Source organism: Diabrotica undecimpunctata, chromosome 8, assembly GCF_040954645.1.
Source record: "Diabrotica undecimpunctata isolate CICGRU chromosome 8, icDiaUnde3, whole genome shotgun sequence".
Classification (NCBI taxonomy): Eukaryota; Metazoa; Arthropoda; class Insecta; order Coleoptera; family Chrysomelidae; genus Diabrotica; species Diabrotica undecimpunctata.
In genome coordinates, this window is record NC_092810.1 from 77,316,894 (window position 1) to 77,341,432 (window position 24,539).

Consider the following 24,539-nt stretch of genomic DNA (forward strand, 5'->3'; position numbering starts at 1 on the left):
GCTTAATGCCATAAAAACATAATATTTATCTCAAACTATTCACCGATAGCTTCGATTAAACAGGTTGTAAATTGAAATTTATGTAAAATATTCCCCTACACAATTCTCTGGGAAAAAATATCTAGGTTGAATAAATATAACATCTGAACGAAAAAAAAAACCTGTTGAGACCGCAACTTGTCAGCAGGTAGTTTCAATGTCGTTTGAACTTGACCCAAACCGATCGATATTTATGTCTCTAAATATAATTTTAAGTATTAGTATCGGCAACATCTATTGGCTCTAAAATGATACCAAATGCAATGATTTTACCGCTCGATGTTAAAATGTAGGTTTGATGTGAAAAATTAAATATATAAAAAAATCGAAATATTGAAAAACCGACAACGGTGCCAAGCCAACTTAAGTGCACTAAACTACTTATAAATAGAAAATTTCTTGGTGATGCTAAATTACTGCAACGTGAAAAGAGTTAAAAATGATATACATATTATATATATATATATATATATATATATATATATATATATATATATATATATACATCCCGCTATCCTTTAAAACTCTTTTCACGTTGCAGTAATTTAGCATCACCAAGAATTGCTATCATTTTCTATTTATAAATTGTGTATGTTCGTTTAGTGCACCTTTGTAGGCTTGGCACTGTTGTCGGTTTTTCAATATTCCGATTTTTTTTATATATTTAATTTTTTACGTCATACTTACGTTTTAACATCGAGCGGTAAAATCACTGTATTTGGCATCATTTTAGAGCCAATAGATGTTGCCGGTATTAATCCTTAAAATAATATTTTAGATACCTAAATATCGATCGCTTTGGGTTCAAGTTCAAAGAACGACATTGAAACTACCTGCTCACAAGTTGCAGTCTCAACGGGTTTTTTCTTCGTTTAGATGTTATATTTATTCAACCTAGATATTTTTGCCCAGAGAATCGTGTAGGGGAATATTTTACATAAATTTCAATTTACAACCTGTTTAGTCGAAGCTATGATGAATAGTTTGAGATAAATATTATGGTTTTATGGTATTGGGGCCTTAATTATTGGTTGTGATCCTGTTAATGTTTGAAATTTTGATTTCCATTCCGGAAATCGTTCTCAAAAAACGTTTTTTTGTACAAAATGTGTATACACATGTTTACATAATTTGTACAATAAACAAAGTTATTGTAAAATAATAGTGGAAATCAAAACGTTAAATATTAGTTAATTAAAAATGTAATTTTCATCTCAATAACGACCAATAATTGTGGCTTAATCACATAAACAAAATAATATTTGACCATGCCATAAGAATTCACGGAACCTCGCTAAATAGTTTAAAAAAATCTTATATAGAAATTTAAATTCTAAATAGTATGAGGGGTAGCTGACGAAAAATTCGTAAAGACGTACACTTGATTTTGCTTTGTTTTTTTAAACAATCTTAAAAGGCAAAAAAAAATTTTTTGCTTATAAAACGTTTTGTATACATTCTAAAGAAAAATAATTCAAATAAAAGTTGTAGACCATAAAAAGTTTTTTATGTAGAGAAATACCAAATTTAAATACATAAATAATTGATATAATTTCAAAAAACCGTAAACTTTAAGATATTATGTTTGTAGTAATTTATAAATGTTAATAACTTTGTTTTTTGCCTAACGACAGGTAATATAGCTACTTGAAATTATGGCAATTGATCAGTTATTAAAGTGTGCTAAATATCAAGCAGATCAAAAAATATTTTACAATTTATTCAATTTGTTTATGACAGAAACCGATTATTTAAACAACCGTACTTGTCCAAACAGTATGACTCTACAAGTATTTTGTAACTTGAAATCGATTCTTTGCGCTTTCAGTTTTAGGGTATATTAAAAAAACTTAAACATATTATTAAATTTTTTATTAAAAACAGTTTGAATAGGGGACTTTTTAGTTTTTAGATCACTTCACGTTTTTTCAGTTTCTTTGACAAGTGAGGATTGTCTATTCGCTTATTTCTTAATATGGGCTATGAGCAATTATCTAGTCAAGTCAACACTATTATAGAAGTTACCCATACTTTTCCAGTACTCATTCAGACGGTTCATCTTAATTGTCCCCATATGGAACATAAGTCCGAGAAAAGTCTTAAATTCTGTTTGTGTTGTCTCTTTCCAAAACGCAATCCTCGATTTTTCTGAACGACTTTGTGCAAATATTTCGTCAGAGTCAATCAGAGTCACTTCCATCATTCATTTAATCTACATCGTCCTCGACAGATGCTTCTAACAATGATTGTAATTCAGCAGTGGTCAATCTACGTTTATGTTCACATCTAGCTTTTTTAGATGTCGAAGGCATATTATTTACATCCATCTTTTTATAAATACTATAACTCACTTTTACGGAGGTAATTAACAATAAAAACGTTCTACTAGAAACTATCAACTTACGACTTCCAATACTATAGGCCACTTGAGGCACAATACGTTTTTACTCAATAATAGTTCCTGTATAAGAAAAATTATTTTTTAATGTGCTTCAATGAAGCACACTAGACATATTGCAGTATTGCCATCACATTCTTCACAGTATGTTTTAACTTTCTACTAGTCATGCTTCTTCTTAAAAGTTTGTAACATCTTGTACACTTTCTTCTCTTTGTATTATCTACATCGCTTTGCCTGAGATGGTATTTTTGGGTGTAACTGGTCGTGAGGGTTACAACATTTCTTTAATTGCAAATGCTTTCGCGAACTCCAGTCTGAACATAAGGATAGGTTGTCGCTTTTTTTACGTTTTCTATTATTTAGCAACTTAGCATTGACTACTACGGTATTAAATGCGGCATTAAATATTAATTCCACTGCCACTTTCCGGTACCACTTCAGAATTTTGCGTATTGGGCTTTGGTAAGAAGCCACTTGATCACTAAAATCAACACTCTTTTTCACCAAGTTATAATCGAGAATAGTTTGTGGTTTTAGTACTTGTGTATAATTTTTCTTTTCATTTGATTAAACCAAGATACAACTATTATGTTTAAATGTTGTAAGGATTAAAGCTGGTCTTTTGTCGACCCATTTTATCACTTGTAAAATCAATTATGGGGTTAAGTTTCATCGTGAGTAGCTGGTTGCAACTTTTTTAATCGAGATTTTGGTTTTACATGTTTTTATAGTAAAACATCTGCACATGAATAATTCGTTTCTTGAACAATGATTTCAATTCAACGACCAATATTCTAAAATAAGGTGTTATTACGTCGTCCGGAATATTATAAACTGGTTCTCTTTCACAAAGCATTGGAAATATGGTTTACATTCTATATTTAGAAAAATCTGTTACTGCAACTCTTGTTCGACTAAACTAAACTAAATTAATACACAAAACAAAGTAATTTATTTTTTTTATAGAAATGCAGATTCCTGTTGGATTTTTATCAGTGCGGCATGAGTCACTGGTGTCTCGTATATCCGGACCTCTTATCGCATTACAAACATAATTCTCAATTAGCAGTGCGGTACAAGATACATTTAGGTCGTATAATCTAAAAAGCCGTAATAAGACCATAAGACCGTATGTTATATATAAATATATTCCTATAAGAATTATCTTGAAAGATGAAAAAATACAATAAAAAAGTGCAATATTAACTGTTATTTAAAAAATAATGTCATTCACGGGCGTACAGTTAAAAACAAAAGTTTTCAGTGTTCTATTGCTTGATTATTATTATCTGGTATTCTGAAAATGTTGACATTTTTTCCTGGTCTGATCTTCCTCAACTAACTTCATCTTTCTTATTTGGTGGGTTGTATTGTTCAGGTCTCTTTAAGTGTTTTTGTTGCTATCCATAGTGAATGATTTTCTTTAGACAATGTACTAATGTAGTGTTCAAATGTGGAATTGCGTGCATCATGTAGCGCTGATCTTAATTGTCTGATTATCTATCTCTTGCTCTTCATTTTTCGACTATTAGCTGTATAATATAATTCTGAGTGTTATTTGTGTTTTCTTGATTTGGAATTGTTAATCGTGTAGCTCCATATGAAATAGTAGAAGATGAAAACGACAGCATATTCATCGATAAAAAAAGGAAACGCGATAAAGATATCTGAAACAACTGTTTTATGTTTTACCAAAACAGATGAACAGAGCACTATAAAGAGGAAGTAGAATTAGCTATGAAACAGCTTGAATGGGGAAAAGAAGTAAGCTTAGACCAAATACCAGCAGGAATTATTCAACTGAGGAAAAAAATTAAATGGATATTTTACGCTAATATTTCACGTTCTGCGACGCATTCCACGTTTGACACACTGTCTTGTTTAGTTTTCTGTCATTCTATTTGTTAAATCCTATCTCATTTTCATCACAGCGTCAAGTAGCAGTAAATGTGTGCACTGAACGGGAGGCATATGTCTAACAGTGAACGTTGGAGATTTTTCGAGTTTATCATATCTTCTTCTTTAAGTGCCTCTCCTATCGGAGATTGGATATCATTAGGGCGATTCTAATTTTATTTACTGCTGTTTTGAATAATTCGTTAGTGGTACAGCCAAACCACTCTCTTAAATTTCTCATCCAGGACATTCTTATACGGCCTGGATTTCTGCGTCCTTGGATTTTTCTTTGCATTATATTTTGCAGAAATGTGTACTTTTGTCCTCTCATCAGGTGGCCAAACTATTCAAGTTTTCTCTTTTTTATATTCAGTATAACTTTTGGATCGTTATTTATTCTGCGTATTACCTCTTCATTTGTAATTTTATCCACCCAACTTATTTTTAGTATACGGCGGTAGCACCACATCTCAAAGCTTTCAAGATTTTTAACATTCTTCTGTTTAAGAGCCCATGCCTCAACAACCGTAAAGCAAAGTACTGAATACATACTAAGTAGTTAACTAAAAGTGGACGTATGTAAAGATATGCATGACGTAATCGTATGGTATTCGCTAATAATCCTGTCACGTAATATGTCACACACTTCTGTGCGTTAATTCGTTTTATTGCTGCCAGTTTAAGGTGTTATTACATGCCGCCATGTTTAATTTTTCTCCACCATCGTATTATCTCCGTTAAATCCTATCATTTTAGGCTCCATATGTCATGATTAGACCTATAGGACCGGAGATACGCAACTAAGGCTCTTTTGACATAACATATATAGGAGCAAAGATATATACCTAAGGTCCTTTTGGTGTTAATGTATTTGATTTCTACGTCGTAGTATTCTGTTGGTTAAATTGTACCATTTGAGGTACTGTACGTCACGATTGGACTAATAGGATCAAAGATACATAACTAAGGCCCTTTTGCCAGGCTACTCTATTTAATTTTTATATCTCATTGTATTCTATTAGTTAAATTCTATCATTTGAGGTACGAAACGTCACGATTGGACTCATAGGACCGCAGATACATAACTGAGGCCCTTTTGACAAGCTGATGTATTTTATTTTTCTATGGTATTGTAATCGATTGGTTAAATCCTATCATTTGAGGTACTGTACGTCACGATTGGGCCACTAAAAACGAAGATACGTAACTAACGCCCTTTTGACGTGATGCTGTATTTGATTTCTATGTCATTGTATTCTATTGGTTAAGTGCTATCATTTGAGGTATCGTACGTCACGATTGGACTAATGGGACCGAAGATACATAACTAAGGCCATTTTGACATGCTACTCCATTTAATTTTTATACCTCATTGTATTTTATTTGTCAAATCCTTTCATTTAAGGTACTGCACATCATGATTGGACTAATAGAACTAAAGATACACAACTAAGGCCCTTTTGACATTGTTCTGCATTTGATTTTTCTATCCCATTGTATTATTTATGTTAAATCCTATCATTAGAGGTACTATACGTCACGATTGGACTAATAGGACCGAAGATACGTGACTACGGCCCTTTGGACATGTTGCTGTATTTCATTTTTTTATTTCATTGTTTTCAATTGGTTAAATCCTGTCATTTGAGATACTGTACGTCACGATTGGACTTATAGAAACGAAAATATATAATTAAGGCCTTTTTGACATGCTGCTATATTTGATTTTTCTGTCTTATTGTATTTTATTGGTTAAATCCTATCATTTGAGGGGCTGTACGTCGCGACTGGACGAATTGGAGTGAAGATACAATAGGTAGTTGCAATATATCATAACCCGTTCCTTTTAACCAAACATGATTCCAAAATGATTTGTGGATGAAAAAAATATATATATATTCTTAAATTTACTATTTCGTTGTGGGCAATATTATATTCAACAGCGATGCCAAATTTCTGATGCTAAAATGATTGATAATGAAAGTGGGATATACATTTTCATGTATATAATGGCAGCGAGTAAACGGTAAAACCCTGAACTAAATATATATAATATTTTCACTGTACCATCATTTTAGACTCAAACATTTTCTGGAATAAACTTATATAACTCAGTAAGGGATAAAAAGAGAAAGCGGATATTTTAAAATACCAACACGGTATCAAAACTCTAATCAATGAGATGGTTAAAATTCTTGTAACAAGTACAGGAAAACAGTTATTGAGGTCTTGTAAAGTAGCGTCGATATACAGATGCTACTTTGCAAGACGATGCTAAATTGATGGGAAAAGCATAATGTGTCGATGCGAAAATGATAGTAGGATGTATATATATATATATATATATATATATATAAATATATATAAGAGTAAGAAAAAAGAAGTACTTGTGACTCGTTTGGAAAAATATATAAATGTTTTTGATGGGTTGGAGTCAATAAAAAGGGGCTAGAGCTGCTAAAAAAGACAAAATATCTTACAAAGTTGAACTAGAAAGAAAAAAAAATTAGATACAATAGGTAGGTGCAATATATCATAACCCGTTACTTTTAACCAAACATGATGCCAGAATGATTTATGGATGAAATATATATATATATATATATATATATATATATATATATATATATATATATATATATATATATATATATATATATATATATATATATATATATATATATTGAGATGATTGGTGTTTAAAGAAAATAATTTATAAGTTATATACTAGAGAATTTTATAAAAATTATTTATATGAGGGTATTCTTAAGAAATTAGCATATAATAAGTGTACAAAGTTTTATTTTAATAATTATAATATTGTAAATATATTTAAGTGAGCCATGTGATTAGGCAACCAAATATACCTACTCCAAATAAATGACAGTTAGAGAAATTAATAATTTGCGAATGTGAAATAGGGTTAAGTGTTAGTTTAAAATGTGTTTATATATAGTTAATGATTTAAGTTTATATTCTGATCTGAAAAGCCTAAATGTCGATAAAATTCTCGATAGAAAAGTAAGGAATTCTCTAGATCACGAAGGATAGCTTGTTTGCGAAATGGACTATTCCAGAAAATTCAGATATGGAGGAAATGGAACAAATCGAATAGGATTTCTTACCAGATGGTTCTGAAAGATTGAAAAGGTATAAATACTTGGTGATTTGGATTCAAAATGGCCAGTCAGTTAGTATGAAGTCGGTCAGACACTTAGTTACAGTCAGTCGGTCCTATTTTCAATATAGTTCAAGATTGAATACAGTCAGTCAGCTGGTGAAATGTTCAATATAGTAAGTTTAATGAAGATTAAGAAACAGAATAAAGAAAATATTGAAGATTAAAAATTATGTTATGTATAAATGGTGATTGGATAATGGAACAAAGTATTAATTGCAAATTAAAATTATATAATACACTCGCGATCATAAAATCCGGGTCACCTTGAAAATTTCAAGTTTCTGCAATATTTTTGCCTCTGGTGCAGTAATAACCTTCTTTTTAGGCTAACGTATTTTTTATTTGTCATCAATGTTTATTTTGAAGGAAAAAAAACGGTTTTTTATTGTTTTTATTTAAAAAGCAGAAAACAAACCAAATTGTTGATAAAACGAGCATACGAAAAAAATGGAAAATACAGAACGTGGTAAAATGTCAGTGAAATTTCAATGACTAATATCGTATATTGAGTCCACTTGCTCTAATGACCTCTTGCAGACGACGGGGCATACTCTCAATTTTTCTCCGGATTACATGTTGTGGGAAATTTGAAAAATACTGTAACCCGAAGAAAAATTTAACAGTAGAAAGATATTATTTTCTTACTAGAGTACAGAAAGATGGTGAAACCATTAAAGATTTCATGACTAGTCTAAAGAATTTGAGTTTAACATGTGAATTAGGAATTTTAAAAGAAAGTTTGGTGTGTGACATGTTCATTATTGGTTTAAATCCTAAATACCATTCAATTAAGCAAAAACTATTGCAAGAAGTAGATCTGAAGACAGAAAAGGTATTACAAATTGCTCAAAATATAATTACAACTCAAATGCAAGCACAACAATTAAATAAAAATTCAGAAGCAGTGGTATACAAAGTAGAGAAGAATAAAGATGGTCCAGGTCCGAATTTTTACCAAAATAGTAGTTACAAGAGTCACAATTCAAATCATTCAAGGTATAGAAATGAAGTCCCAGGTCCAAGTTGGAGAAATGATGATAGTCAAAGGTACAACATAGATGGTACGAACACAAACAGTCAAAGTCAGGTAACAAGTCAGAATTTTAAATCAAGATATAATGGATGTGCAAATCAGAGTAAGAATAGTGAAAATAATCAAGTGGTAAGAAAAGTTTGTCAAAGATGTGGTGAAAACCATAGAAATAAATGTCCAGCATTAGTAGCTATTTGTCATTATTGTAAAAAACAAGGTCATTATGCAAAATGTTGTCAAACTAAAAGAGTAAATAAAATAAATTTAAGAGAAAGTACAGTACAATCATCGAATAATGGAAGTGATCCATGTTTTGTTATTAAAACTATTAGTCAGAATAGTATTAATCAGAATTGGTCAATTGTAGCCAGAATCAATAAAATAAATGTAGTATGTTATTAAGATACAGGTGCACAAGCTAATGTGATGTCAATAAAAATTTTTAATGAGGTTAATGTAGAAAAGTTAGAACTGGTACCTACATGTATAAATTTAAAGTCTTTTTCAAATGATGTCATACCTATAGTAGGAAAAGTAAATTTGTTATGTGAAATTGAGAATAGGTTAGAAAATATTGAGTTCATTATTGTGAATTTGGAGTGTCAAACAATTTTGGGTCTAGATACTTGTCATAAATTAAAATTAATTAAAAGAGTTGGTCTAGTAAGTTATGAGTCTATAATAGAGAAAAATAAACAAGTTTTTACTGGTCTAGGTTGTCTACCTAATGTATGTCACTTAGAAATTGATAAAAATATTAAACCTATAATAGAACCGCCAAGAAGAATACCTTTTTCTTTACATGATAAATTAAAAGAAGAATTAAACAGAATGTTGTCTACGGGAGTAATAGAAAAAGTCAATGAAGCAAGTGAATGGGTAAATTCAATAGTCTTAGTCGAAAAAAGTAATAAAAGTTTGAGAGTTTGTCTGGATCCCCGTAATTTAAACAAAGCTATAAAAAGATGTCATTATCCTATACCAACATTTAATGAGATTAGGTCAAAATTAGCAAAAGCAAAATATTTTTCAACACTAGATGCACAGTCAGGGTTTTGGATGATACCATTAGATTTAGAGAGTTCTAAGCTATGCACATTTAATACACCCTTTGGAAGGTTTAGATTTACAAGACTACCTTACGGTATAAGCTGCGCCCCTGAAATTTTTCATAAAGTAATGAATGAAATAGTTGGAGACATAGAAGGAGTTTGTTTATATATAGATGATATTTTAATTTATAGTGAAACTTTGGAAGGTCACAATAAAATACTAGAACTAGTACTAGAAAGGGCAAAACAATTCAATTTAAAATTCAATATGGACAAATGCAAATTTCTATTATCAGATATAAAATATTTGGGTCATATTTTTAGTGCAGAAGGCATATGTCCAGATTCTAGTAAAATAAGTGCAATTTGTCAAATGTCTATTCCTAACAGTGTAGCTGATATTAGAAGATTTTTGGGAATGATTAATTATTTAGGTGAGTACATAGATAATTTAGCAGAGCGTACAAAAAATTTAAGGTTGTTATTGAAAAAAAATATTAGTTTTCATTGGACAGAAGAGCATGGAAGAGAATTTGAGTCGCTTAAAGAAATGATTAGTCAAACGCCAGTACTAGCATATTTTGATAACAATTTACCTTTAACATTATCAGTTGATAGTTTACAATTTGCAGTTGGTGCAGTGATTTTACAAAACAAAAAACCTATAGCATATGCATCTAAATCTTTGTCACAGGCTCAGTCAAATTATGCACAAATAGAGAAAGAGTTATATGCAATCCAGTTCGGATGTACTAGATTTAAACAATACATTTATGGTAGAAAAGTTCAAGTTGAAACAGATCATAAACCATTAGTCAGTCTTTTTAAAAAACCATTATCTGAGGTTCCAGCACGTTTGCAAAGGATGATGCTAAACTTACAGCTTTATGATTTAGAAGTTAGCTATACTCCAGGAAAATTTCTTTTCATCGCAGATACATTAAGTAGGGCACCAGTAGAAGGTCCAGATAATACTGATAGTGGAGATGAAGAGTTACGTATACATGGAAGTTTATTAGTTGACAATTTAGCTGTGTCTTCAAAGAAATTAATGGAAATACAGGCAGCAACCAAAACTGATAGAGTTTTACAGTCAATAATAAGATATTATAATGAAGGTTGGCCAAGTTCAAAAAATAAATTGGAAACGGAGGTTAAACCGTATTACAATTTCAATCATGAAATACATGTTGTGGATGGATTAGTCTTTAGAGGAAATCAAATAATAATTCCTGAATCATTGCGTCAAGTTATATTAGAAATATTTCATGAAGGACATTTAGGATATGAAAAATGTATTCGACAAGCACGTACAGTAGTTTTTTGGCCAGGCATGACAGTAGATATAAAGAATAAAGTTGAACAGTGTCTAGCATGTATTAAATATCATAGATCAAATAGTCCAGAACAACTATTACCACATGAAATACCAACTTTGCCTTGGCAGAAAATTGGTGTTTTTTTTTTAAAATAAAGTCACATATATATTATTAGTAGATTATTATTCTAAATACTTTGAAATAGCGCCTTTAAATAATACTTCAGTAAAAGAGGTCATTAGTACAATGAAGTCTATATTTGCGAGACATGGAATACCATTGATCTTGATGTCTGATAATGGTCCCCCATTCTCATCAAAAGAGTTTCAGTCATTTTTAGTAGATTGGGACATTACTTATCAAAGTTCTAGTCCTTATTATCCAAAAAGTAATGGTTTGGTAGAGAGGACAGTTCAAACTGTAAAGAATATTTTTAATAAGTGTATAGAGTCAGGCTCTGATCCATATCAGGGAATGTTGCAATACAGAAATACAACGTTAGAATGTGGTTATTCTCCAGCACAGTTATTAATGTCACGTAATTTAAGAATGAAATTACCTGTTAGTGAAAAAATACTCATACCAAAAACAATTGATAGGGACGAATATAACAAATTTATTAAGGAAAAAGAAAGGAAAGTAAAAGAATATCATGATAGGTCAGCTAGAAACTTACCGAATCTGTTTGTTGGAGAAAATGTATTTTATAAAAAGGTTCCATCATCACCGTGGTTACCAGCTACTGTGATAGAAATAGGTCCTTTTCCAAGATCATATGTCGTCAGAACACCTGAAGGTGTACATTATCGTAGGAACAGACAACACATATTAAAGCCTGCCAGTACAATTAGTAGACAAAATAGTGAGGTGATAGTTAAGCATGAAAATAGTACAGCAGCTAGTTCCAATTTGTATGAGGCTCCAAATATGAACAACGATACATCAATTTCAAATCAAAGTTATGACAATTTAAATGTTAGCTTAAATAGGTCACATAGACCAAATGTAAGTAATCAATTTTGTACCAGGAGTGGTCGAATTGTAAATAGACCAAAAAGGTTTTCATTCTCAGAAGAGTAATGCGGCAGTGTAGTGTTGCGGGTAGATTTAGGTTGTTGGGATAGTTTAGTTTTTTTTGTAAAAAAAAGGGGCATGTTATGTTATGTGAACCTACCTTAACATGGGTGACAGGTGAAGGAGATGGACAGCGGACAGCAAGCGAAAAAGATGGCTCGTTAGATATAATCATGTATTAAGTTTAGTTGGTCTTTAATAAAAGATATTAAAAAGAAACTGGTCGTCAATATTATTAAAAGCCCACAGAGACAACGTAACACAGAATCTCCGTAATGTCCCTTCGTGCAGTTAAGGACCCATTTTCGATGAAGGGTAATTCTGTGCGGAAGTCGAAAGATACACCTCCCCAAGCCACGACCGAGCCTCCACCAAATGGCATTCTTGGTGCAATGCAAGCTTGTAAAAATCATTCACCGGTTCTCCTCCAAACTCTTACACGTCCATCGGATCCAGTTAGGCAGAAAGGGGATTCATCTGAGAATAACTCTTTGCTCCAATCGTTAATTCCCCAATGCGCGTATTGTCGAGCAAAAGCTAGTCGTGCAACTCGATGCTCCAGGCGAAGTGGCGGTCCTGTAGCCATTACCCGAGATGATAGTCTAAAAGAACGAAGTCTTCTCCTGACTGTTGCAACGCTAACATTGCGATTTCGTACTTCCTGTAGACGATTTTGATGCACAATCGCAGATCAGGTCCGGTTTCGTAAAGCCTGAAACACAAGAAAACGGTCATCACGTACCGTGGTCATTCTTCTTCGTCTAAAGCCAGGTCGTCTGGATAGCAAACCCTTCTCCTGAAAGCGTTGAAGCACTCGTTGAACCGTAGAAAGGCTTACGCCAACAGTTCTTGCGACTTGCCGTTGAGTGTGACCGTCTTTCACAAGCCCAACAATTTGTGCCGTTTCAACAACAGTCAAGGGTATTTTTGGCAAAAAATAAACAATAATAAACACTAATAATGGCACTAATAAACACTAATGGTGGCAATAATAAACGTTTGTTCGTTGCGTTTGAACAGAAAGTCGAAGCACAAATGAGACATTTAAAACAAGCGGCAGTTACAGGTACCGTTCATTTTGGGAAGTGTGCGCTTTCCCGCGAAATCGGCACCATTGAAATTCTTTGTTTCAAAGGAAACCGCGAAGCCGACAACAATTCCCAGAAACATGCATTAGTTTGTATTTGTTTTATTATTATTTACGATAAAGCCCGTTAAAAATGAAATATCGGTGATTTTCAAGGTGACCCGGATTTTATGATCGCGAGTGTATATTTGGTGATTAGATATTGGTATATTGAAAAGAAGAATAAATATAAATGCTATTAAGAAGAAAAATATTTTAAATTGGTGGAAGCTGATAATAGGAAAAAGGAATTTCACAAAAACAAGGATAACCGAAGCTGAGAACAAAGACATTAAGTGGTGATTAAAATCTATATAGTGGAAAACAGTTCATTTAGGCATTCAGTGACAGAAAGGTACAAAATTTTGTTAATATAATTTAGTTAGTTTCATAAGAATTTTAATTTAAAGATAGTTTATTTTAAATTTTACATTGGTTATGTTAGATATATATGTGTTTCATAATAGATATAATAAAGATAATTTCAAAAAGTGCTTACAAACTAATTCTTTGAGAACCGCGATAAAAACCGTATAAAAATATATATATATATATATATATATATATATATATATATATATATATATATATATATATTATTAAAAAACACTCATTGCTCATCATTCACAAGTAACACATCATCACAATTTGGCGCCCAACGTGGGGCTCTTTATTTAAAAGAATTAGTTTGGAAAGATAAGTGCTCTCATATAATTAAATTAATTATCATTAGAAAGAAAAAATTATAGATTTTATTTTTAATTATATTTGAACAAGTAAAGTCTCAAAATGTCTCAAGGAAAGAAAGGTACAAGAAGCAAAAAGAATAAAGAAGATGTTGAAGTAGAAACACAACCTGTACAAGAGGAGATTTTAGTTTAAGCTCCACAAGATACTGCAGAAATGAATCCAGAAAGAGAGGAAAATGTCAATATGGCAGCTTTGATGTCATTAATGATGCAGATGAACAAGACAATGGAAGAGAATTCAAAAGAAATCAAAGAAGACATGAAAAAAATGGAACAGAAAATGGAAGAGAATACAAAGAAAATGGAAGAGAATACAAAAAAAATGGAAGGGAATTCAAAAGAAATCAAAGAAGACATGAAAAAATTGGAAGAGAATTCAAAAGAAGTCAAAGAACACATGAAAAAAATGGAACAGAAATTGGAAGAGAATTATAGAAAATTAGAAAAGAAAATAGAAGATAATAATAATAAAATTGTAAAACAAATAGAAAAACAAATGGATAAAAAACTTGAAACTGCAGAGAAAAAAGTAGCAAATGAAATAAAAAATATACGGAATGACTACAAGAAAAGGATAGAAAATGAGAGGACAGAAGTAAAGAGGATTATTCAAAATAATAAGATAGATTTTAACAGAAAATAGAGTTGCAGAAATGTAACTTAGAAGTAAAAATTAACGAAGACAGGAGAAACACAGAAGAAAAATTAGACGATATACAACAAAATATCCAAATAAATAGTAATCAAATAAGAAATGTGGAACAGAGAATAGATGCTATTTCACAAATGAGAGACATAGGGAGACCTTACTTAAATTTAACAAATGAGACTGGGATTAAATTCTCTGGTAATATAAAAAATTTGCTTCCTAGAGTATACATAAATAGTTTAGAACATAAATTAAGATTAGTGAATAATATTAATGATATTAACGATTATATTAGAATGACATTAAATGACAATGCAGCAACTTGGTTTGCTAGTATTGAAAGTGATTTATATAATTTTCAAACATTTGAAAATAAATTTTTAAACTATTATTGGGGTGAATTAGAGCAAGCTAAATTTAGAGATATTCTATATTTTGGAAAGTATAATCACAATTTAAAATCAAATATGGTAGATTATGCATTAAAACTGATAACAGTTGCAAAATATTTAGAACCACCACTTAGAGAGAATGAAACAGTCTTAAATGTATCTAGACATTTTGATGCTGATGTTGTGCAAACAGTAACTGTACAAAATATTCAAACAATAGAGAGTTTTATTAATTTTATTCAAAGAATACAAAGAGGTAATATGGCAAGTAATAATGATAACAATGATATTAGGATAAATAATAATAACAGAAAAAAACAATAATAACTTTCAATATAATAAGAATGATAATCAACAATATAGAGAATCATACAATAATACCAGATATGGTGATAATTTACAAAATTTCAATAATAATAACAATAATTAAAACAGACAGAATTTTAATAACAATACGAGTTATAATAGACAACACTTTAATAACAATACTAATAATAATAGACAAGATTTTAACAACAGAAGAAATACAGAACGACCTAATTACAACAGACAGATAAATTGTGTACGAAGGAATAGAAGCTGCGAAGACAGGGAACGAAATAGTACAAGGCAAGAAAATGTGAGTAGAAGTCATAGTAGGGAAAGACATAGGACATCAGATCCAAGTGGTCAGATACAATCTGACAATTCTAACAATCAAAATTTTGTTCAGTAAACTTTCTGAATTATAAGTTGGGCCATTGCTATTATGAAAAACCTTCTGAATTTATTTCTTTAGATGAAGATAAAATTATTGAATCTATTAATTTAATTTATATAAATGCTTTGGCCAAAAATAAAATGATTAAGGTTATGATAGATACTGGTTCAGAAAGTACTTTAGTCTCGGAGAATTTTATTTTTAATACATTAAAACTATCAGATATAATAAAGATTCCAAAAATTAAAATTGTTGGTGCAAATAATAAGAAGTTGAGTGAAATTAATAAACTAGCCAATTTTAAAATTAATATTCTTAATAAAGAAATTAATATGCAAGGATTTATTGTCAAGGATTTATGTGTTGATATATTAATGGGAAATGATGAATTGGAAAAGAAGAAAGTAAAGATAGATTTTGAAGAAAAAATGGTAACTTTGGAAGGGCAAATAATTAAATTTATGCAGAAAGATGAGGGGGAAGAAATAATAAGAGTTGATAGGATATTATTAAAAGAAAATAAAGATGTTTATGAAGAAGAAATGTATTTTGATGATAGGGAAATGTCCCAAAAGAAAGCAGATGGATGCCTACGAGGTGGAGTGCGTAAAATTGGAAGCAAGGAATAATGAGTACATAATGAAGAATAATTTTATTTGTAAAGAAGAAGATATGATAAAAGTTTTAAATTGCCCTGAAGAATATAAATCAATAGTCGTTTCCATATTGCAGCAACACAAGGGACTTGTTAATAAAGAAAATAGAATTGCACAAAATTATATCCATAGTATAAAAGTTAAAGAAGAAAAATATTTTAAAACAAAATCATACCCAATACCATATAAATACAGAGAAGAAGTAAACAGAACAATTAATAATATGTTAGAAGATGGAATCATTGAGAAGGCAGATACACGTTTCATAAACCCCATAGTAGTAGTACGTAAAAGATCAGGTGAAATCAGGTTATGTTTGCATGCAAGGAATATTAACAAGATCACTGAAAAGCAATTGAAGCACCAATGAGTATAGATGGAATACTAGGAAGAATTACAGCAATGTCATTTTTCACTAAAATTGATTTACAACATAGTTTCTGGTTGATACCTCTAGAAAGAAAAAGTAGACAGTATACGGGATTTCAGATAGATGGAGTAGTATATCAATTCAAAGTAGTACCATTTGGACTTAAATCATCTTGCAGTGCTCTATGTAGATGTCTTCATGATATTTTGGATCAATATGAACATTTTGTAATTCACTACATTGATGATATATTAATTTTTTCTAAAACGGCTGAAGATCATGAGAAACACCTAAAAATTTTAATCAACAGATTAGACAAAGTTGGACTAAAAATAAATCAAGAAAAATCATCATTCACAAATAATACATCATCACAATATATATATATATATATATATATATATATATATATATATATATATATATATATATATATATATATATATATATCTACGGCATAAAGTAAACTCTGCCCATGTTAAAATTAAGGTTCAAGTGAGCTCCATGGTGAAGTGGACACCGATATACGGGGCTCACTTGACCATTTCATAATATTGGCTGTGTCGATTCGTTAACATGTCTAGTTTCATAATTTTTAAAAATTTTTTAGAGTCCATAAGTACCCCTGTATCATAAATGTATATCGCTTAGTTCACGTGTATATATTATAGAGGTCGTTCAGGTCTTTTTCACTGTATATTGGAACCATAAGTATACCGGTTTAAGTAAGCTCTGATAGTTTGGCAACTATGCCATTAAGCCGTATATTTTCAGCGTATATTCTAAACGGTTCATACGGACTCCTTAGTTCTTATTTTGTTATCATTCATACGTATTACAGTATGTAATAGATATGTCTACTACCAAATACCTGTTTTTGGTAGGTACGTGCTTTTCTAAAAATAGCTTTATAGATACAAAAGGATTTCGTTACCAAGTTGGATGTTTTTTTCATATGCGGAAATTTCCTAATGCATTTTGTTAACGTATGTCTTTATACGTTTTATTTAAGAATCCGATTAATATGAACTTGATTTATTTCATCCATCTATTGTTTTACGATATCTTGTAGCTTCTTTATTATTTTATTTCTGGTTTTGTTTGTGTACTACATACATATAATTCTGGATAAGTTATCTTAAAATAAATATTTAAGTGCTAAAATAGATATTTTTGTGTAAAAATGGATAGTAGTCCGCAAAAAATGAAAGAATGCTTAATTTATCTAGCCAGAATATATCACTTTACCAATATTACATACTTCTGAATGGTAAGGTAATTTAGGGGTAATATGTAATCAATATAAGTGGAGTTAGTGTCCAATTTGCAATGATCTTTATAAGCAATAGCTTACTGACTGTACTCTACATGTTCAGTTTAAATAATTAAACCTTGTGTCTTCAGAAAAGAACAATTTAAATGGCAAAGTCAACTAAGAAGGTGTGAAGAATCTTTTACCACCCCACATTCACACAAGTTAACCGGTGTTTGCAGGCAAGAGTCCTCCCGAGGGTTCAGATGGCGAGGATTAGCTTATTTTTTTTTGGTATATCTTACACACGTGTTGATCTGGCCAGTTTTTTCTCGATTTTAGTCATAAAATGGGCTTGTATTCGTGGAGTACATGTTGCGAATCTAGATTTTGTTTCTTTCGTTCCTTAGCTACTTATCTTCGAATATCAGGTGTCTTGGTAGCTACGATATTGTAGAGCTTATGTATGGATGTGAGTCCTAATATCCGCTGAATTTGGATGACTAATTTGTAGTTAAATCTACGTGTTAAGTATGTGTTGGTGTCATTCATACTGGCAAGGTATATTCGGCAGCAGAAGCATAGAATGCAAGCGTTTACGTTTTAAAGGTGGAAGGATGTGCTTCTCATTTTTAGGTGACAAGATTGCGGAGAATAATACGTCTGGTCCTCAGTGTGCCTTTTAGTTTTGAACAAAGTTCTGTGAATGACTAAGTGTAATACAAACTATCTTCAAGATATTTATAGCAAGTCCAGAGTATAAGGATTTCATGGCACTATTGGATGTTCATATTTGTGAAAACGTCTGTGTTGGGGACATTAAAGTAGCACATCTGAGTTTTTCTGGGGTTTGGCTTAAAACTGATTTATAGTATATTTTTATTATGTTTAAGGCATGATTTAGATTTTTCTCCACTTCAGCAACAAAAGTTTTTGGTTGTGCAATAATATATGTGTCGTATACATAATAAAAGTCCTAGTATTTACTGATATGGGTTGATGGTTTGTGTACATGTTGTACAGTGTAGGTGCCATTATGCTACCCCAAAGGAGACCGTTCTTCTGCGTTCTCCATCTGCTATTCTTACCATTGAGAAATACCAAAAATCTTCTGTTGTGTAGGCATACGCTAGTAAAACAAGTAAGTTTATTACCTAAGGAGATATCATATAGATTTTGAAAAAATGCCCTCTTATTTAAGGTGTCGTAAGCTGCAAATTGCTGCTTAGATTGACAAATACCACTCCTCATAACTGATATCTTTCGTACCCATCTTTGCTGTATTGGGCAAGATTTAGTATTTGTGACGTACATGATCTTCCCTGTCTGTAGCAACTTTTGTCTTTTAATTTGAGTTTTTCTTCTGTTTTACCTCTTGAGGAGTATTTTGTTAAGCAAAATAAATATATTGACCGATAGCTTTTGTAGTCGTTGGGGTTTTTGCCAGGTTTAAGCAAGACAACAACTTTGTCTTTGCTTTGTTTATCTGCAAACTTTGGATATCAGTAACTGTTGTATTTTTGGTCCAAATTTTATAATAAGCTTTGTGCTCAGATCTTCAGTCAGTACCGTACTATTCTTTATTATATACGTAGATAGTGGATCCAAGCTCAACATCGTTAAAAGGTTCCTTCAGCTGACTGGTTTTGTCCTCTCTCATTTTAAGTTTTTCTTTGCTTCTTTGCCGGCAGAGATAGCACTTTCACATTTATTATGTGATTTTCAGCGATCAGCTTAATACCAAATACACTATTTTTTGCCCTCTATGTATTTTCTGCACTAGAAATACGTCACATTTGTGCTAAGCGCATATGTCTGATAAGGTTAAGTAAAGTAAAGTGTCTTTATCTCTAGATATGCCCTTAATATTTATAGACATAATTAGAATAATTGATCCTAAAAAGGACCGATTTGACAAAAATCATATTGAACGGGTGATTCTGATTAGCCGATTAATTAATTATTTATTACCCAGGGTACAACTGATTACGGTGGTCTTATTTGTACTCAAATTTTCGTAAAGGCTTCTCTTTTGAACCCCATAAGAAATGGCTAATTAACTTTTCATTAAAAATAATTTTACGTACTGTTACTTTTCGACGATATTTCGAATCAGATTTGTACAGAAATAACTATATTTAATATGGAGTCTCTTTGTAAAAAGTAAATGAGTTTGTAATATCGGTCACAACCCATATATGAATGATAAGGACATAACCGGTTAAAATAAGTGCACAGAATTTTAACTAAATATATCGGCGCCATTGTTTAGGAGATGGATTTATCCCAGAGATTAAAGGTTACATGTATATTCCAGGTTCTATTTACGTATTTGCATTACTAAAAAAGTATATTTAAAATAAAGGCCTTAAGATATCTTTAGATTCTATGGAAATTAGAATCTATGGAAATTAGCAAATTAAAAAATACAGACATAATTCTGAATGACCAAATTGAGACAAACAGTTGTCTCAAGTATTGTTTATATTGTAAAGGTCATTATCATAGTATAGTCAGAACGCAACAAGGTTCTATTGGCTTTTCTGCTTTTTGTCTCCTCATTCCTATTGAAAACTTAGCCACGTAAATAACGTTTTAAAAATATATGTCAATATTTCAGAAGTGCCTTTCCTAAGATAACTTTTATTAAGCCTAGTTCGTTTGACTATATGTAATGGATTTGATAGTTCTCAACAGATAAGTATTGATTGTAGGTTGGATAGCAGTTGGTTGTACAGGCATGTATTGATAAATATGATGGGTCGGTAGGTAGTCCCATTATTCCTAAATCTGACCATATGTTACCTCCCCTGTTGATTCGTGGACGTCCTAAGGGCATTTTTTCTTTCGGGTCATTCTCAAAGTTTAACTTGGCAATGCAGTTATTAGAAAGCCTTTGGATATAGCCAGCGTAACTTTGGCGTTGAGATTTAGTCTCTTGTATGACGTTGTGATATCTTTATATATCTGTTAGACCTTGGCATTAGTTCCGGTTCGGTATTGGTTAGTATTCGGACATTTGTAAGTTGGAAAATAATTCTGATAACTTTTCTAGTAATCCTGATCTAATTAATACCAAAGTTTTACTTACATTGTTTTGTCAGCGTTCTCGTCACATTTTCAGTCAATAGCACTGGTTTAATCACTGTTTTATATATCCTGATTTTAGGGATTTGTATTAGACTTCTGGATTTAAAAGTGTTATGTGGGTTATATTTACATCAGTTAGCTACCTGAATATTCCATTTTATTTCTTATGTGACAGCGTTATCTATGATACCTAAAACGCTGCAATCTTTCAAAATTATATGGGTTTATTGTTACGTTATGCCCTACTCTACGTCCTCTCTCTTGTTGTTAAAGAAAATTTATTTAGTTTTCTCATTACTTACTATCAGACCGTTTTTTACTGCTAATAGCATTATTTTATAGCATTCTAATATTTAATCTATTGATTAAATTGGGATAGTAAATAGATATTTTTCACTTTTTTGGAGAAATAATATTCTAACATACAAAATCCTATTAAATTGCCAAAACCTTTCTTGCATATTATATTTACTTATGAGGGACAGCAGCAATATCAGTACCATAATAAGGCGTATAGTCCTGGACTGGCTAATCGTTGGATAATTGGAAGCATGAGTGTAGCAGTTTTAATGTTTTCGAAAATGCTACCTGGTATCGGGGAGCAGAGATATCAGTACCAAGTTAGTGCATATAGGAATTGTTATTCCATAACTTTATTATTATTAAACAGCACTATAGTTCCTAGTAAAATCGTCATGACTTTACAGTTAGACAAATTTTCGAACGTTGGTTATGGAAACACCATGTACATACCACCGGATTCCCTAGATCGACATTCAGCAAAATCCTTTTAATAATGATACGGGAGTAAAAATATAAATATTTAGGAGCTTACATCAACAAAGGATTAGATTCAGACTAAGAAATCAGGGTACGAATAGAAATGGCAAGGACAGCGTTCTTAAAATTCAAGCAATTGTTCTGTGACAAAAATCTGAATACTGCGCTGAGACTGAGGTTTGTTGAATGTTACGTCTGGTCTCAACTATTGTACAGCGTAGAAATATGGACGGTAAAAGTGCAAATAGTTAGGAAGCTTCAAGCCTTTGAATTTTGGATATACCGGAGAATGTTGAGAATTCCATGGACTGCCAGGGTCACCAATGAGGAAGTGCTGAGAAGGATGGGTCGAGACAAAAAATTGTTGAGAACAATAAAAGTACGCAGGACTGCATACCTGGGACACATACTAAGGAATATAAAGTCTTCTGCAGGCCATCATGCAGGGTAGAGTCGATGGCAAAAAGGGAATAGGTAGAAAGAGGAAGTAATGGCCGCGAAATATTCGTGACTGGACAAACATGACTGTAGACGAATCATTTTACGTTGCAACAGACACAGATACTTTTAGAAATGTGGTCGCCAACCTCCGTTAATGGGGACGGCATAGGAAGAAGAAGAATGATACGCTAAACAAAAAAAACAGAGATGAAGATAGGCGCCAAGAAACTCTGTGTTATAAAACAGTTGAATAAAATACAGATTCTCGATTCAAATATTCAAAAATTTAATGAACAGCATACTAAAATAGAAATAACGTCTATTTAAAATTCAATCCATTAATGGCTCAAGGTACAAAGCAGTCCTAGCATCTGCTAATGATATTGATCTTATAAGAAACTCTCTCCCGTCCGCATACGACATCTTCAACAAAGTGAAGAGAGCACGAAAAATGTTTCACTTAAAGTCAACAAAATAAAAACCAAATACAAGCGAATCAACAGAAGAAAGCAATTCAATACATCTAGATAAAATATTAAAGTCAACAACTATAATTTCGAAAGTATGGAACACTTTAAATATCTTAGATTAATAATCACGGTTAATAATAATGTCACAAAAGAAATACAAAGCATAATAATTCACTTCAAAAATAAGACCGAACATATTATATTATGTAATAATTGTAACAGATATGTTGGCTAGAAACAAATTACCATAAAGTCACCGAAATATTTTATCTGAGTAATGACTCACTACTGATTGCTACGTTACGATATACGATACATTTATAGTTAAAAGCGAAATTATTAGGTGTTATGCTTCCTTATTATTTTAGTATCTGTTACAAAAGTGTATCCATGTATAATATATGTGTATCTAAAGTATTATAGTAAGACATTGAATTTCCTACATTAAAAAATCGAAATATTGAAATTAGACAGTAAAAAATTATAATTTTAAGATTGATTTATAAATTATTATAATTTAAATTTTACTACTTTATGAAACAAATATTGTACATCAAAAAACGTAGCAATCGAAACATCGGAACGTACATTTATATAATAAATTTTTCAGTGTCAATTCATTAAAAAAATTCTAATTAATAAAAATGGACACTTGCCTTTTCCAAGCTTATAACAGACACTAACTTAAGTTTAAAAATAATTAAAGCAAGTAATATAATTTATCAACATAAAATATTTAACTACATTAACCAAGTATTTGTGAAATTTCGGGATGACTAAATTGATGATATTTAAATAAATTTCAAATTCCAAAACGTACCTGCTGTAAAATTTAAAAATCTACGACTAATCAAATTATTGGCAACATCGGAGGAGTTTAGTTGTGTACGCAAAGAAATGTATACGGATCCCAAAAGTGTTTCAACCTATTACGGAGTCCACTTAATCCGACGTGTTGGTCGGAGTCCACATAAAGCGCTACCCAGATAATAATATACACGGTGTATATTCGCCTGGAGTTAGTATAATACCGTTTTAGTACGGGGCCCACATTAACCGCTAGATCTATATATATATATATATATATATATATATATATATATATATATATATATAAATATATATATATATATATATATATATATATATATATATATATATATATTTATATATATATATATTTATATATATATATATATATATATATATATATATATATATATATATATATATATATATTTACACGACCCGACGATAGCTCCTCTTTTCAAAATTCGGTTATAAGTCGTCTTCTAGAAGGAGTGAATATCTTTAAAATATTATTCGTGTATATTAAATTTTTTACAATTCTTATAATGTATCGAAAATAAAAACAATATAATTTTTTATACAATTACCAAATTAAAACCAATTGGTCTTCCATCTAAAATTACTATACCTACATACCTCCTCCAATGTATATTAAATTAACAAAATAAATCTTTCTGCTATTCAAAATATACGTCAAAACTACATTACAGTGGTTTACTCCTCCAAATATAAATCAGAGACTAAACGACGGTGGATACGTAAACCAAATATAATATATTAGAGTATATTTGGCGCGAAAAAATCTGTAAGCCTAACGATTTCTAACGTTTTGTTTTGCAGTGATAAAATATTCTTTATTCATATTACACGTGTAGTGCACTGGAAACTCTAGGTATGTACTTATATAATTTTTATTTTGTTACAGAACGGGTAATAAATACAATTTAATATTGTTTCAATTTAATAGGTAGTTGGATTGAACAAAACTACTAGATAATTATGCAAAATAATATATTTTCTGTCTTCTCCACATTACACATCAGATATTTTTGTACACTT

The 24,539-nt window shown here is 30.9% G+C and overlaps 1 protein-coding gene and 1 long non-coding RNA gene across 2 annotated transcripts in view; one reads left to right on the forward strand and one right to left on the reverse strand.

The window, feature by feature from the left end:
• Positions 1-24,539, forward strand: part of LOC140447709 (glutathione S-transferase 1-1-like) — a 172,942-nt gene that overhangs the window by 134,501 nt on the left and 13,902 nt on the right. The window lies entirely within an intron of this gene.
• The window catches only part of LOC140447710 (uncharacterized), a 55,489-nt gene continuing 42,143 nt past the window's right edge, over positions 11,194-24,539 (reverse strand). Inside the window, exon 3 of the long non-coding RNA XR_011951627.1 lies at positions 11,194-12,091. This is a non-coding gene — a long non-coding RNA (uncharacterized lncRNA). The remainder of the gene's footprint in view (positions 12,092-24,539) is intronic.